Source organism: Anolis carolinensis, chromosome 3, assembly GCF_035594765.1.
Source record: "Anolis carolinensis isolate JA03-04 chromosome 3, rAnoCar3.1.pri, whole genome shotgun sequence".
In the NCBI taxonomy this organism is placed as follows: domain Eukaryota; kingdom Metazoa; phylum Chordata; class Lepidosauria; order Squamata; family Dactyloidae; genus Anolis; species Anolis carolinensis.
In genome coordinates, this window is record NC_085843.1 from 34,327,857 (window position 1) to 34,343,034 (window position 15,178).

Here is a 15,178-nt window from a genome sequence, read left to right on the forward strand (position 1 = left end):
TCATGGCTGAAGAGGGAGGGCAGGAGAGTGAAAGCTTTTAAAGCAGTACTTCTGGAAAGCTAGCAGGATTGGTTAAATAACAGGAAAATAGAGAAAGGGTGATCCCTCTGATGGAACATTTTGCTTACAAACCTGAGAGTGCTGCTGGGAAACCGCCTGGGATGCTTTTCTCTTATAGAAAGGCTACATGTGTCCCATGCAGCATGTGTTTTGCTTTGAAAGATATTGAAGTTTACTCTGGTGCAGCCAAAGAAGAGTCGAGGGAGATTGCAGAACATGTAAAAATATAGTAAAATTAGCAGCCCTTATAACACATTATTAATGTGCTATGTTACTTGATGCTGTTTTGTAGCAGGTAACAAGAATGATTAATTCATTGGGGTGTTGTGTGTGCTGTATGGCCATCTTCTAGCAGTATTTTCTCCTGAAGTTTTGCCTGCATTTGTGGCTGGCATCTTCAGAGGATCTGTTGGTAGTAAAGTAAGTGGAGTATATATGTCTGGAATGGCCAGGATGGGTGAAAAGAACCATTGTCTGTTGAGCAAGAGTAAAGGGTGCAATTAGCAAGCTAGATTTGTATGTGTCAGGTGGGATCCACTCATTAGCATGTGAGTAACCATGAAGATAGTATAGTCAATTAGTGAGGGCATCTGTATAGAAGTAGCCTGGCCTTGTTGCCTTTGAATTGTTTGCTGCCTAGAAACACCAGAATCAAGACAGTGACTAATGAACAATACCTGAACACAGGAAGTCTCCAAGCAGTAAGAGTCAAGTGCTGGTGAACACCACCCAAACAAAGGATGTCTCTAGGCAGCAAACAATTCAAAGGGAACAAAGGCTAGGCTACTTCTATGCAGATGCCCTCACTAATTGACTATGCTATTCATGTATTCAGTAGGAGAAAATTCCTAATGGCAAGAGTTGTTCAACAGTAAAACTAGCAGCCTTTTGGAGGTTATGTGCTCTCCTTCATTTGGAAATATTTAAATAAAGGCAGAAGGGTCAGCTGACAAGGATGTTGTAGAAGACAAATCCCTGTATTGGGCCCAGTAGTCGAAGCATATGATTTTCAGTGTTCTCAATCTGTGAGTCCCCAGATGTTTTGGCCTTTAACTCCCAGTTTACCAGCTGTTAGGATTTCTGGGAGTTGTAGGCCAAAACATCTGGGGACCCACAGGTTGAGAACCATTGTTATAGAAGTGCCTCCAAATATTAAACATAGTTCTTCCATTTCCTTTAAGCTTAGGCATAGAGAAAGTAATTTACTATATTGGTATGGGTTTTTTTCCTAAAGGCTAAAAACAATGATCAAACAAGATATTTGCCATGTTGTTCTTGCCCTTTGGTTCAGTATTATTTTATGTTTTAAACAATGACATTATACTATAGATGCCTCAATAGAAGGGCACAATGTAATATTTTCATATATCGAAAGTATCTTTTATCAATTTATATTTATTTTTATCCTGCTTTTCTCCCACGGGTGGGACTCAAAATGTCTTTTTGTGTTCATAGTTTGTATAGCTAGAAAATATTCTCGGTTCTAATTACTGGGATTTCCATGTGAATATAGATACATTTGAGCATCATACTGGTTCTTGATTTTGGCTTTGAATTTAATGACAAGATCTTGCATTCTGCTTTAGATCTTTTCTAATCACTCAGAGGGAAATTACTGATGTAGTCTTTATTAAAAGTCCCTGAAGGCAAGACAAGTTACTTCTCTAAAATGACTTTGATGTACAGTACATTTTTTGATTTTTGGGGAATTGATATGCCTTGTACACCCTCCTCTTAAACTTATTTACTCAGAAGAAAGTACTGTTGTATTCAGTGGGTCTTAGTGTCTGGTGCATAGCAATGCGATCTTGATTGCATAACGGAAATCAGAAATGTACATTTGATAGAATATAGCTAGGAAGAAAATGCAACAGCAAGGTGGAAGTACATATGGTGCCCTCTGGGCATGTTTTGTTTAACTTGTTAAATAGGTCAGTTTCTCTTGGGATGAATAAAAGTAAGCCCAGAGATCTATCAATGTATAATTATTGTCAAGTCTGAAACATGTTAATTAATTAGCATAGATTGAATGAAATTGGATGTTTAAATGATTTCCTGCTTTAGGGAGAAACAAGAGTAGGAATGAAAACAATGTGGACTAATTAACATTGGAGCTAACTGCTTCTTTTTAAAGTGGTAAATCAGGTTAACCATAGGAGAAAAAAACCCATATTTCAGTTCAAACCGTGGATACCAGTCCTGCAGGTACAGAGGTCATACTGTACATAGCAGAACTGGGCTACAATTTAAGGGAGTAAGTGAAACTGTATTAAAATATTTCTTCAAGTGTAAAGCTCACATATTAGAGAAGGGGATTAATTGTAGCCTTTATTTCACGTGCATATTTTTCTTTGTTGAGGGCTGAATTGGGGAAAAGGGTGTGTACTAGAGAGGAGAATTTTGAAATCTTTTCCTCCAACTGTAATTTGAAATAGTTTGGCCTATTTTATTATTTCTATTGTCAGTTTCACCAGCCCCAGCCAAATGATTGTGGCTAGGGTTGGCAAAAATGCCAATAAGTTACAACATTTGTGTTGTGGCGACTTTTTGGCATCTCATACAATAAGTTTACGTTGTGTGACATACTGATCCTGCCTCAGCATGTGTTAATGCACACATGGGAAGCGTCTTTTGGACTGAAGGAAGCAATCAGTTTCTGGGCCAAACACAAGCAGTGTGCAAACTCTTGTAGAAGTGGGCAGTGTACAAACAAAGGTGAACAAGGCCACCACTCAGCCACAACATACACCATTCTACACACATGACACCACCACCAGAAAATTCGCTTAATTACTAAGCTACAGATGTGGAGTATTCATGGTATTTGGTTAAGAAAGTATTATCCCTTCCCTTGCATAATTGTGCTATGAGGGAAATTACCTGTTGGCAAATAGATGTCTATCCTGATCTACTACTACATGTAAAAACAGCTCAGCTATTTAAGACAGCATTCCCCAGCTCTGGGCCTAAAATATAATAGAACCCCAAGTTGAGAGAAAGGCAAGATATGAATTAAATAAATAAATGTAGATAAATAATAGAAATAACACACTTGGACTGAAAAACCTTTGATGTACTTTGCATGCAGTGGACTCCCTGCTCCACAGTCTTTTCGTTGCAAGGGTTTCCCAATCGTATTGTGATGGACTATAAATGAAGTAATTTTTAAAGTCTTCATGCCTGCCGTTAATCTTTTACATTTCTACCTGAAATCTTATTTATCAGCATATGCTGCCTTCACGAGTTTCACTGAAATGAATCATCCAGAAATAAGTTCCTTTGGCAGTCTTTTGTTGTGTGTGCTTTCAAGTTGGTTCCGACTTATGGCAACCCTAAAACAATCCTTTCATGGGGTTTTCGTGGCAGGATTTACTCAAAACAGGTTTGCTTTTGCCTTTCTCTGGGAGAATATGGGCACTTCCAGACAGGACTTAAACCCATGTTGAAGCGAGTTTAGGAAACCCTCTTCGACATGGATTTAAGTCTCTATGCCACCCTAAAAAAACTGGGCTTTCCTGGTGGGGTGTCCGCATGCCATCTCAGTAACTACTGGGAATGCATGGGCCTAACCAACCTCCCCTTAAAAAAAGAAATAACATACCAGTCTGCCATTAAAGTACCACTGGAGTCCTCCTGATAAGTAGAAATGACGCACCAGGAAGGGGGGGAATCATTCCTGTCTCCCCTGTCTCCTGGTACATCATTTCTATACGCCAGAAGATCTCAAGCGGTACCTTAATGGTGGCCTGGTATGTTATTTCTTCTTTTAAGGACTTTTGGGGTGGAGTGGGGATAGGCATCATCTTGCTCCTCCAGGCTTTTGGAAGTCCGAAGCAGTGAGATGGAAAATGGGGATTCATCCCTGGATAGTTCTGAGTAGTCCTGGAACTACCCATGGGTGAGTCCCAACAGGCCCAATATCTCATTAGACCTGGGCTTTTCAGAAATGCCCAGATCAAATAAGGTATCAAATTACCTGCTTTCTCCCAAATTAATTTGCCTTTACTGGATGCGTCGTATGGGCGCCTTCGGTAAAAGCCCGACATTTTGGGGCCTGTGACTTGCCCAAAGTCAACCAGTGGGTTTCCATGGCCAAGCAGGGATTCAAACTGGTAGTCTAATGCTCAAATCATTATACCATGCGGACAGTCTTTTGCCTGGAATTTTCACATGTACTATGCTCTTACCCGAAGAACAGAAGCCCAACAAAAAGCTCTACTTGTAAAGTATATCTTTTTGGGCTTCAAATAAAACTAAAAAGACAATATTTGAAAGACCAAAATCGTACAATTTCTTATAGTAGGTTGTAAGCTTACCTTTAAAACTGTAGATAGGATTAAAACAATTATACAAGGATTAATTGTACATGGAATTTTATCTGAAGAGACTTTAATGCATTGAACATAACATAAACTTTAATAAAAGGAAACAAGATTAAAAACAGTTTAGAGTTTTGCTCATAATAACACATCCTTAAAACATCAATTGGGCATAATTAAACAATACATCTGTGAATAGCCATAAAAAATTCCAAGAAAGTTATCTATTCTTCACTGGACATCTGACCTATGTAACCATGAGTGGACAATGGATGACTGGTTGAAATGCTGTATATCGATACATCGTTGGTTTAAAAACCAAAATGGTGAAAGTTATACTTTGAGAAGCAAAAAGGATAACTTTTGTGTTTTCTCTCACTTTACCTATGTAGACAACTGCTCTTTCTTTCTTTGGCAGCATGCAGTACAAGATTTTTTTTCTGGCGCAGACCCCAAAATGCAATTGGCTCTTTTGATAATCTTTGAAATCTTAGTTTCTAAAGAAGTATGCCAACCAGGTGAGCACATGTTGGACTCCTGAGGAACACAATAGCATTTCTTTTTAGTAGCTGCTTTAAAAAAAGAAAAACCATTGTGTCAGAAGCTGTTGTAGTCCATGTCAGACTGTTTGCCCATTTGACCTCCTATTATACCACTTACTTTCTACATCTCAAGGGTAAAGGCAGCGGTGCTCTCAGTCTTTCATCAGGAGGTGCTGAGGGCTGAGCTTGGGACTTTATGCATGCCGAAAAGTGTCTCCCTAATTATAAGCTGGGAAGCATTTTTTCATCTTTATAGAGCAGGAAAAATATTATAGCTCATTGATATAAAGTAATAGGTATAATAACACATCTTTTGCGGGGAAGTACAGCTTCAGAAAACCCCTAATATTCATGCTGAAACAATGTCTGGATCGTGCTAGCAATTAGTGCTGTGCAAAATTATGGCCACGGCATTCACTCGGTGACCTGTAAAATAAAGTCCAGAGCTGCAGTTCACTAAATAAAAGCTCTGCAAAAAGACAATGAAATCTGCTCATGCTTCCAGAGAGTCTAAACATTCCACCCTTGATCTCCTAATGTATTTAATGAGCTTTAAGTGTAGAAGCATGTGAGCACACAACATAGTCATATGGAGAATGGCAAACAAAATCAGCACTCTATATTAAACATTTACCAAGCCGCAGACTTTAGGCAGGCCATGCATCTCTAAAAATAATCAGGGCAAGCTTTTCTATCCCATCAGTTTAATTGGAAAGATTTTGTCCCCAAATTAGCTAAGTCACTTGGGGCCAATGTGCTTTGAAACATTCTGGCTGCTTTCCATGGTAAAAGAATTACTCTTAGCAATTACGCTGTGCTTGGCTTGTGTGTAAGTGCCTGCCTGCCTTTGGTAATCTTTGCTGTGTCCCCACATCTAACAGCTTTCTTGCCTTCCTAGAGTCCACATATTTTCTAACAGGTGGGAAACATGTGGCCCTCCAGAAGCAGAAGTTTAGTTCTCATTTTTCCTGCTCATTGCTTGTTCTGGCTGAGATTTAGGAACCAACACCTGGAACTTCTCCATCCCCATGATTTTAATCAAAATGCAATACAGTACAATATTTTTTAGCTCATTATCATGGAATGCCCTCTAATCTTGGCTCTTTTGCAAGATGATATCTTTTCTTAAAGTTGAAATTGAATTGATCAGCTTCTTGTCAACATTCTTCACTGCTAGCTTTGACAACTATAGATTGAAATTTGCAACACTGTCATGGTTCATTCTGATTTTGATATACTATGGGTTTTTTTCATCCTGTTTATCATTCTTTGCTTCTTTTCATAGGTTTTTCTGTTGGAACTGAATTTCTTGAAGTGGGATGGACCTCAGAATCACTTGATTAATTGCTTAGTTTTGTGTTAATATTTTTGTAAAGCGGGGATGAAAAAGGTACCAGATGTCCTGTGCCACAGTCTGCTAGTGACCTAAGGGTCAAGTGGCTGTTAAGCAAGAGCTCTCAATCCAGGCTAAATCTGTCACAGGTAATCCAGTAAAATGAAGACAAAAACAGAAACAAGGTTGTCATTTGGTTCAAGAATTGTCACACCAATCCAAATGAACAAAGCCAACAAGGGGTAAGAGTGGTCAACCATTGTTAATCCAAAGGTCAAGAGCACACAAATGCCTAGAGCACAGCCAGTCACCAGGAGAGTGGTTGCAAGCGACAAAGACTCTAGCTGGGAGCTGCTCAGAGAGTTTTAGACAGCTGCCTCTGGATATCATGAGTTTAATGAGTCAGTGTTTATCCTTTTGCTGGTACCTTCAAAGCTTATTTCTTTTGAGAGAAAGGGGTGCATCTTTAGCATCTAATGAGGCAATTATTTCATCCCGCAGCTACTTGGATTCAGTAACTTACTGGCAATATGATTCCTTTGTGTCTGATTCTAGAGGGTAAGTTATGATAAGCAGCAACCAATGATAAAGAATTCTGAGAACTGCAATACACCAATAGCTGAATGACATGGTCCCATGGCCATACTGGATGGAGTATTTTGGGAGCCGTAATTCAAGAAGTAACTCTTCTTAGGTCTGGTCGGTTTGAGTTATTGGTAACTAGCAGATTTAATACCTTACCCTCTGGAATATACATTGTTCTTCAGTGGCATTAAGTTAGGAGTCAAGGAATAGCTGATGCTCCTGGCAACTATTCCTCTATAAGCAACACTTATATGGGAGTGTTGCTGGCCACATGACCTTGGAGGTGTCTACGGACAACGCCGGCTCTTCGGCTTAGAAATGGAGATGAGCACCAACCCCCAGAGTCAGACATGACTGGACTTAACGTCAAGGGAAACTTTTACCTTTACCTTTACCTATATGTATATGCCTACACATCACATAGTTATTGTGATGAATGCTCCCTAATTTGTGTTTCATCTTATACCACTACTTAGGCCCCCAATGAATACCAGGTGCTATATGTTTCAGAGGATGCAACTATCAAACCTCTGAGTATTTCTTGCCTAAGAAAATCATATGGAGTCCATGGGAGTGCCATAAGTTGATAGGTGACTTGATGTGTATCTCTCTAGTAAAGACGGAGATAGTTGTTCACTCCCAGCCAGCCTTTGACCTGTTAGAGACTTTCAGGAAAGGTGATGAAACAGTGTAAATGGCTTTCTGGCAAAGGACCATTACCCTTTTTTGGGGAAAGAAACAAAAAACTTACTTGGCAAGTAGAAATGCTGAGAACTGTATTTTGCTTTCCAGGATTACAATACTGCTTTGGTTGTGGCTAATTTCTGCCACTGCAGCTAACAGAAATGTATAGCATTAGCCTAGCAGATCACTGGGAAACAATGAGTCAGAATCTGGATGCAAGTCAGTTTATTACTGTCAAAATGTAAGTTATTGCATGAAAATCTAAATTAGACGTTCCCAAAACAGCACAGAATGATTGAAAAACATTGCTGAAATTGCAGACAAAGCAAAATCCTAAACACACATTTTAGCATCAAAGCTGTTACATAGGAAATGTATTATTGAATTGTCTGGTGTATATTTTGATAAAAGCAACATTGTTGGAATTACAATGTAAAGTGCCGAAGTTTACTCTTGGCCCTTTAGTCTCTGATTTTCCATGTAAATCCCTTCCCTGGAATGATTGTTAGCAGCACAAAAACAGAATACAGCAAACACTTATTATTTTGTAGATAGTAGTATGGAGGGCCAATGGAACAGGGAGGGCCAATTGAAATTGGAGATTTTTTGTTACAATAGAAGGGTTAATTTCCATTTCTCATGCTTTTAGCTGATTTGAATCCTGAGCAGGATTGCAAAATAAAAATATAGCAGGTGATACACAAACTATAATGCATGTGGCCCAAGGGAGAAACCCAGTTGTTGTTTTGGAGTAAAACTGTACGAAAACAAGCTGTAGAGGTATACAAAGAATGCCCCCCTCCCCCCCCCCCCCCCAAAAAAAGATGGCATCTTCTGATTAGGTTGGAAACAAATTGAAAAGAGTTCCTATAATGTTGGCCATAAGTTACAGATATGGGAAGTTAAGTGTTGCAAGCTTTATAAACTAACACCAGCTGAGAGCTATCTGTAGGGAAAAAGCTTAGTTTTGATGATTTTCTGCCTGAAAGAGAGGAAAGGAAATTTCTACCCAGTGGAGAAAAATAAAATGCTTTAAGGTTTTGATGAGGGCACATTCTTGGGGCAGGCAGAATATACTCATGAATTTTATTTACATTTCAAAGACTACTTAATTCCAAATCATATCCCAGAATTGGATTCCCCCTCACAGGTTATGAATAATGCAACCAAAGAAAGAAGCAGATGACCCACTCTGTCTCTTCCATAATCAAAATTTATAGCTGTTCTTAATGGTAAATGAGAAATTTGGGAAGTAAAGCTGCTATTGGCCACTGTTGAGAATGGTGGCTAATGTATTGTCAACCTACAGGCAATTTTGCAGAAACTGATTAATGCTGCTCATACTTATGAGCACTCAAGGCTATTTTCCAAAATAATTTTGATTGGAGAGTGAAAGGTGATATAAAAAGTTTTGAAGTTAAATTACCTAGCTGTTGCCTTGTGGGTATTTAATGAAGGGGAGGGAATGGTGCCTAGTTAAACTAATTAGTTTATCTGTCTATCTGCTTGTGTTTTCCCTCAAGGATTGCAATATATTATGCCACTGTGTGCAGGATAATGTTTTTAAAATATCCCATTGGTGCAATAGGTTTTTTTGGTCAAGTATTGTAAAGATATCATCTGCTGCTTCCCACAACTAACTGACCGACATCTTGGTAGGCATGTGCAGGATGATGTGCAGGATGGGAATGACTAAAAATTCTGGGCCCAATATCTAACTGGACTTAGTGACCTCTTGGTTGCTTCTAAAGCATTTGGTTTCAAGATGTAGGTCCACTGCCAGGATCAATACAGGGCATGATACTACTTGGGAACTAATTTTCTTGGGACATCACATTGAGAGAGAAAAGATGGGAGACAATTAGCTAAGACTAGGTACAACATCTTAAATAGACTTTCAGCTAGACATGTTACCACAGTTCTCCTTCAAATATATCCCTTGCTTTTATGCTATTTGTCAGCTATTTGTTTTTTGAACTGCCCAGGTTGACCATTTGAGTTAAAGTTACTGATGCCTAGTACCACTGAAGGTCCCAGGTTAGATTTCATTTCTGTTAAGAGATCTTTAGTAGCAAACCCTTCTGGGGTTGTTTTGTTTTGTTACTTTTTCAGGTTGTGGGTGTCACTTATGTTTAATAAGCTGCTTTGGATCAAGGTCAGGAAACAAATAAATAGTTAAGTTACAGTGTTATTTCTCCTTCTCTCAACAAGACAGTGTTTCTGGTTTTGGCTTTTTAAAAATTAAGAGGAAGGGGCTTTCTTTCTAACACTGGCAAAATCGTTTGAGCAAGAATAACTTTCCTAATAGAGCTAGGATTTTTAAATGTAAATCTCAGCATTAACAATGAATAGCCATCTATCCAAGCTACTATTTGGTGCCTTAATTCAGTTCAGAGACCTTTAGGTTCCAATAGCACACACACACACACACACACACACCATCCGCCTGAGGTTTAATTTCCTCTGATTGTAATTCACAATGTTGGATATACAAAGGTTGAATGAAAAGTAATGCCTCCGCCTTCGTTACTTGGGTTTGGATGGGAACATTTTAATAAATCAAATGCAGAAATAATCCTCAGAATGTGGTTTTTAACTACCACAATTCACTTTACCACATAATCACCAGACAATTAGATAGATTTCTGCCAACGATGAACAAGTTTTCTGAAGCCGTCATGGAAGAAGTCGACACTCTGTTTCCGTAACCAGCGTCTCACAGTACCCATCGTGCACAGATCTTCCGATAGCCAAGCAAAGTAATAATGTGACCCACAGTCTTGTAAAATGCTCATTATGCTTGACATTTCTCTCTGAGTGATACGGTGATCGTCCTGAATCAATCTGTCAACCTTTTGCTTGTGAAACTCGGTGGTTGCTGTCACAAGACGTCTAACTCTTTGTCACGCAAGTCAGATGTTCCCACCTCAACATCATTAAAATTACTTGCCCAACGACGCACAGTACTCACATCAACGCAATCACCATAAAGAGCTTGCATTCTCTGATGAATCTCCTTTGGGGTGACACCTTCTGCTGTCAAGAATTCAATGACTGCACATTGCTTAAGTTGCATTGACTGCGCAGGGTTCCATACTTCGCACTTTAACAACACAACCATTCAATGCTGAGGCTTCCCGCCAAATGGAACTATAGAGGAGTCTACTGAACAAACCAGTACCTGCTGCATAACTATCTTTCTGTAGACAGGCTCTTTTTGTTTGTTTGTTTGTTTCAGCAACAAATGTGATTGTTCAGAATTTTCAAATTGTGATATACTATCTATATTTATTGTTTTCCTTTTTAATGATTATGAGTTCATCTGCATATAATTCTAATGATAGTTTAATTATACAGTAGACCGACTCATTATGTGAGCTCAATAAATGCAGTTTTATTTATATGTAAATAGCTTTGATTATCATAGAACTGCTTTGGAGGACCTAGAGAAGTGTTCTCTTGAGACTTCCAGCATGACTCTATGCTTCAATTTTGTCAGACATTCCAATGATCATAGAATTGTGATTCTCTGTTGGTATGGATGGCCAGAAACCCAAGACATTGCCCATTTCAGGTAAGAAAAATGGGGTTCTAGATTACATGAAAATCATATTACACAAACAGTCCTGGAATAAATAATATGTAGGTCTACTATATTGAACTTTTATATGATGTGAAATTTTGGCTGTATTTGTTTAAATTTTTCTCAACTGCCTTGAATCCTGAACTAGGAAAAAGATAGGATACCAATAACCACAATGCTCAATCTTTTTTACCTTTCTTCTCTATTTCATCTTATTTTTCTAAAACACCTTGATGAAAGGGATCCATATTATCTAATGCACTGTAGATTTGATGTTGTTTTCTTATTAGGTTCATAGCCTGCCTTTCCTCCAATGATTGTACATGTTTCTTCCCTCCTTGCTTCATCTTCACTATATCTTCCTATAGATAAGGATCAGGCAGAGACAGAAAGTGATTATCCTCATGGTGCTTCACAAGATTTCTGGCTCAGTAGAGACTTGAACTTGCATTTCCAAAAAAGCTCCTTCAGTTCTCAAATTGCTACAAAATATTTGCTCTCCAATTGTTATCAGAAATTAAGAAAATCTTATAAGGGAGTGATGGGTGGGGACCTCTTCTGCTATTGAAGCAAATTGTAGAAATCACAGAGAAAGAAAAATAAGATCTTCTAGCAATGTAAGGGAAATCATGTTTGCATTAGTGGGTGTACCCTTCAGGTGGCCATAATTCTTGCAAATCACCTGAGACATCAAAGTATTACTCTTACGATGCTCAAATAGCATTCATCCAGTCAAAGGAAATAAACATTTTGAACATGGAGAGACAACTGTGTTGCTTCCTGAAGTGCATTTCCAATTTGTTTCTAAGCTTGATATTGAGCCATGAAGGTAATGCTTTTGGAGTGGATATAGAACCCAAATTCCCTTCAACCTGCAGCTTTCAAAGGCTGTTACTTGGAATGGGATGAAAATAGTCAGCAGCCTCCAGCATCTGCAGATATAATTCATGATTGGAGTAGAGTGGGTTTACCTGACCTCATTTTTCATCATAGAGAACTGCCAGACAACAACTTGTAATGAAGCTTTCCCTCCGAAACTTCCTCCTCCCTCACTGACACATTCAGAAATAAATAGCTTCCTTGCCAGCTTTAGAACAAAAGTGGGGAAAACAGCTCTCTGCAGGAAATAAGAGCATGAGAAAAAGAGTATGAGGTTTTCATGATCGCACAGGGACTATAAGGGTGCGCTTTTCTTGCTTCGGTGTTATACTGTAGCTTAAAACGAATACTGATAAAATTCTGCACTTCTCCATCCTTGAGTTATTGCCCAATTGTAATTGCACAGAAATGGCAAGCATGCAATCTTGTGCAATCCTGTCCCTCTTGTCTCCTCTTTGCTGACTTCATATTACTTATTTCATGGCTACTGCCTACCTGAATTTTTCATGCAAATCTTGCACTTGGGCAAATTACCTTTGAAACCACAACTCCCAGAATCCTAGTAATTCAAAAGAACTAATTTCCAACACTCTCTGCATGATGAACACCGAGGCAAGTTCCCCAGGACTTTTCCTACCTTACTTTCTAAAATGAGTATTGAGTGTATGATTCTCTAGGCAGGGATCTGGTTTTTTTCCCCATGGGTACTTTACCATGCCATGCATCTAAGGTGAGCAAAATGTGCAAAGCATATGAAAGTTACTTATTCCATATATATATCCCGCCTCAATGTTCATCAAGCAGAAATATTAGGCCTACTTCAGGCTTGCAGGATTAACTTTGTACCTGGAGTCACTTATAAAAAATACATGCAGAATGAAAGAATTTTGAGCCCAAGAATTTAATGTGGGTTTAGTCATCCAAAATACTGGTACTCCAAGGCTTGCTCAACCATATAACGGGGGTAGATAGGTTAGTTGTTACTCCTATTGATAAAAAATTGAGAATCAGAAATTCTTCCAACAGATCCAGAGAGCCTTTCTTTTTGCTCTTGTGGTACAGTAAAACTTGTGTTATCAAGATGATTTGTTCAATTCACATGGCCTGCAACACCACTCAGGCATTGATACAGTATGGGAGTTATGGAAACATGACCTTTTATTTGTTTGACGCCATATCGGTTTCAGTGACTTATGAATTCATCCCATGTTGGCTTGAGACCATCTTCTCTCCGTTTCTCTGCTCTGCCAAAACGAAATCCCATGGGTACCATCATATGATTCAAGGCCACTTTCAGTGGTTGCTTGTGGGGCTCCTTGGTAGGTTCTTGGTCCCGAGGTTTTTTTTGGTTTTTTTTGCACAGTTAAAGCTAGTGCACCAACTGCGTTGGTTCCTAGAAAATTTGGATCTGGTCATGGTGGTTCATGCCTTTGTTACATTCTGTTTGGATTGTTGCAATGGGCTCTACTTGGGACTGCCTTTGAAGGTAGAAACTTCAGCTGGTTCCAAGAGTGACAGCCAGGTTATTTAGTGGGCTCTCTTTATGAGCCTATAACAGTGGTTCTCAACCTGAGGTCCCTAGATTTTTTTCTTTTGGCCTTCAGCTCCTTCAATCCTAACCGCTGGTAAACTGGTGGGATATTCTGGGAGTTGTAGGCCAAAAACATCTGGGGACCTCAGATTGAGAACCAGTCTGGCCTATAAGAATACAGTGAACATCTGGAGGCATCCTTCTCTCTGTCCCACCACCTTCTCAAGCTTGTTTGGTGGGCAAAAGAGTGATAAAGAAAACATGCCTACTTGCAGTGCATTAATGAAGTCAAACATGCAATTGTAAAAAAACCTGTCCATTCCGGGATCTATTTTGTTTCACCTACACACACAGTTAATATGTTGGTTTCTATGAAGTAATAATCAATTCCAGATGCACTCAGGCCCTGAAGCAGATGCTAAGAGTCTGACATTGAAACATTATGGCCATTTTAATTAGATATTTTACTGTTAGTCATTTAAGCAAGTATGGCCTCCTAATAAAACTTCCAAATGCTTTACCACACAGTTTCCTGTGGTTTGCATGTTAAATACATGGAGTGGATTTGAAGGGCTACATGAAATACCCTAATGGAAGGAAGCAGATGGAAAGAGTTTTCTTGGAGACATATCAGGACACTCTTAAATGTCATAAAAACATATACAAACAACTTGTTGCTTGCATGTGGTGTCTTTGTTTCAAAAGCAAAGATGGGGTCAGGGAGAAGGGAAATCCCATTTTACTAAATGTTAAAAATCTGGAGGATAGTTTTACTTTCTGTTTTCAACTTTATGCTGGTAAAATGGTTTGCCTAGGGAAATGAACTAAGAAAAAAGAGCCACTTTGGACCAAAAACCTACTTGAAATGGATAAATAATCCTTTGTTAAGCTGGCAACAATGTTAGAGACTCAGACCAAGAATTCCTGAGAGACTCAAGTTTCATATAATAATAGGAAGTAAATTTAATCTCGTTAACATTACCATCAGGCTAAATTCTTTTAAATAATTGTTAATTTCTAAAATTCCATCTTTAAAAACTTTTAGCATGAAATGCAAATTAGATAATCTTACTATTGATGAGCTCTTTCTGCTTCTTTCAAATCTATTTTTGGATTTTTAATCCAATGTTTGGAATTGGAGAGGAATAAAAGTCAGGAGGAATATGGGTAGGAGCAGGCCTGTAGCGAGGGGGGCGGGTTAGGGGTTCACCCCCCCCCCCTGAAATTTTTCAGGTTATAAAAAAAACCTGGTTTACTCATGAATTTTAACTGATTAACCAAATCCCCATGTTAAGTCTATGAGACGCAAAACATTAAGAGTCTCTCCAGGCACTATCTCAAGCAGATATTGACAGGTTTGTAGCACGGGGGGGGGGGGGGTGTTAGGAATTCAACCCCCCCCCCCAAATTTTCAAAACCCCTCCCAAAATTTTTTTCTGGCTACAGCCCTGGGTAGGAGGGTCTGGCCAAGTTGGCACCTCAAGTTTCTTTTCTAGCAAACAGAAGTTGCTCTTCTGACTATGGAATTTTGTCTGGAAGTCAGCAAAGCAAAACCATGCTGAGAGCATAGATGAAATTAAACTATGGCACACACATCAAGTTTTTCAGTCCTACCTCATGGGCTCTCAATTACAGGAAGAAACATGGTAACTGAGAAACAGT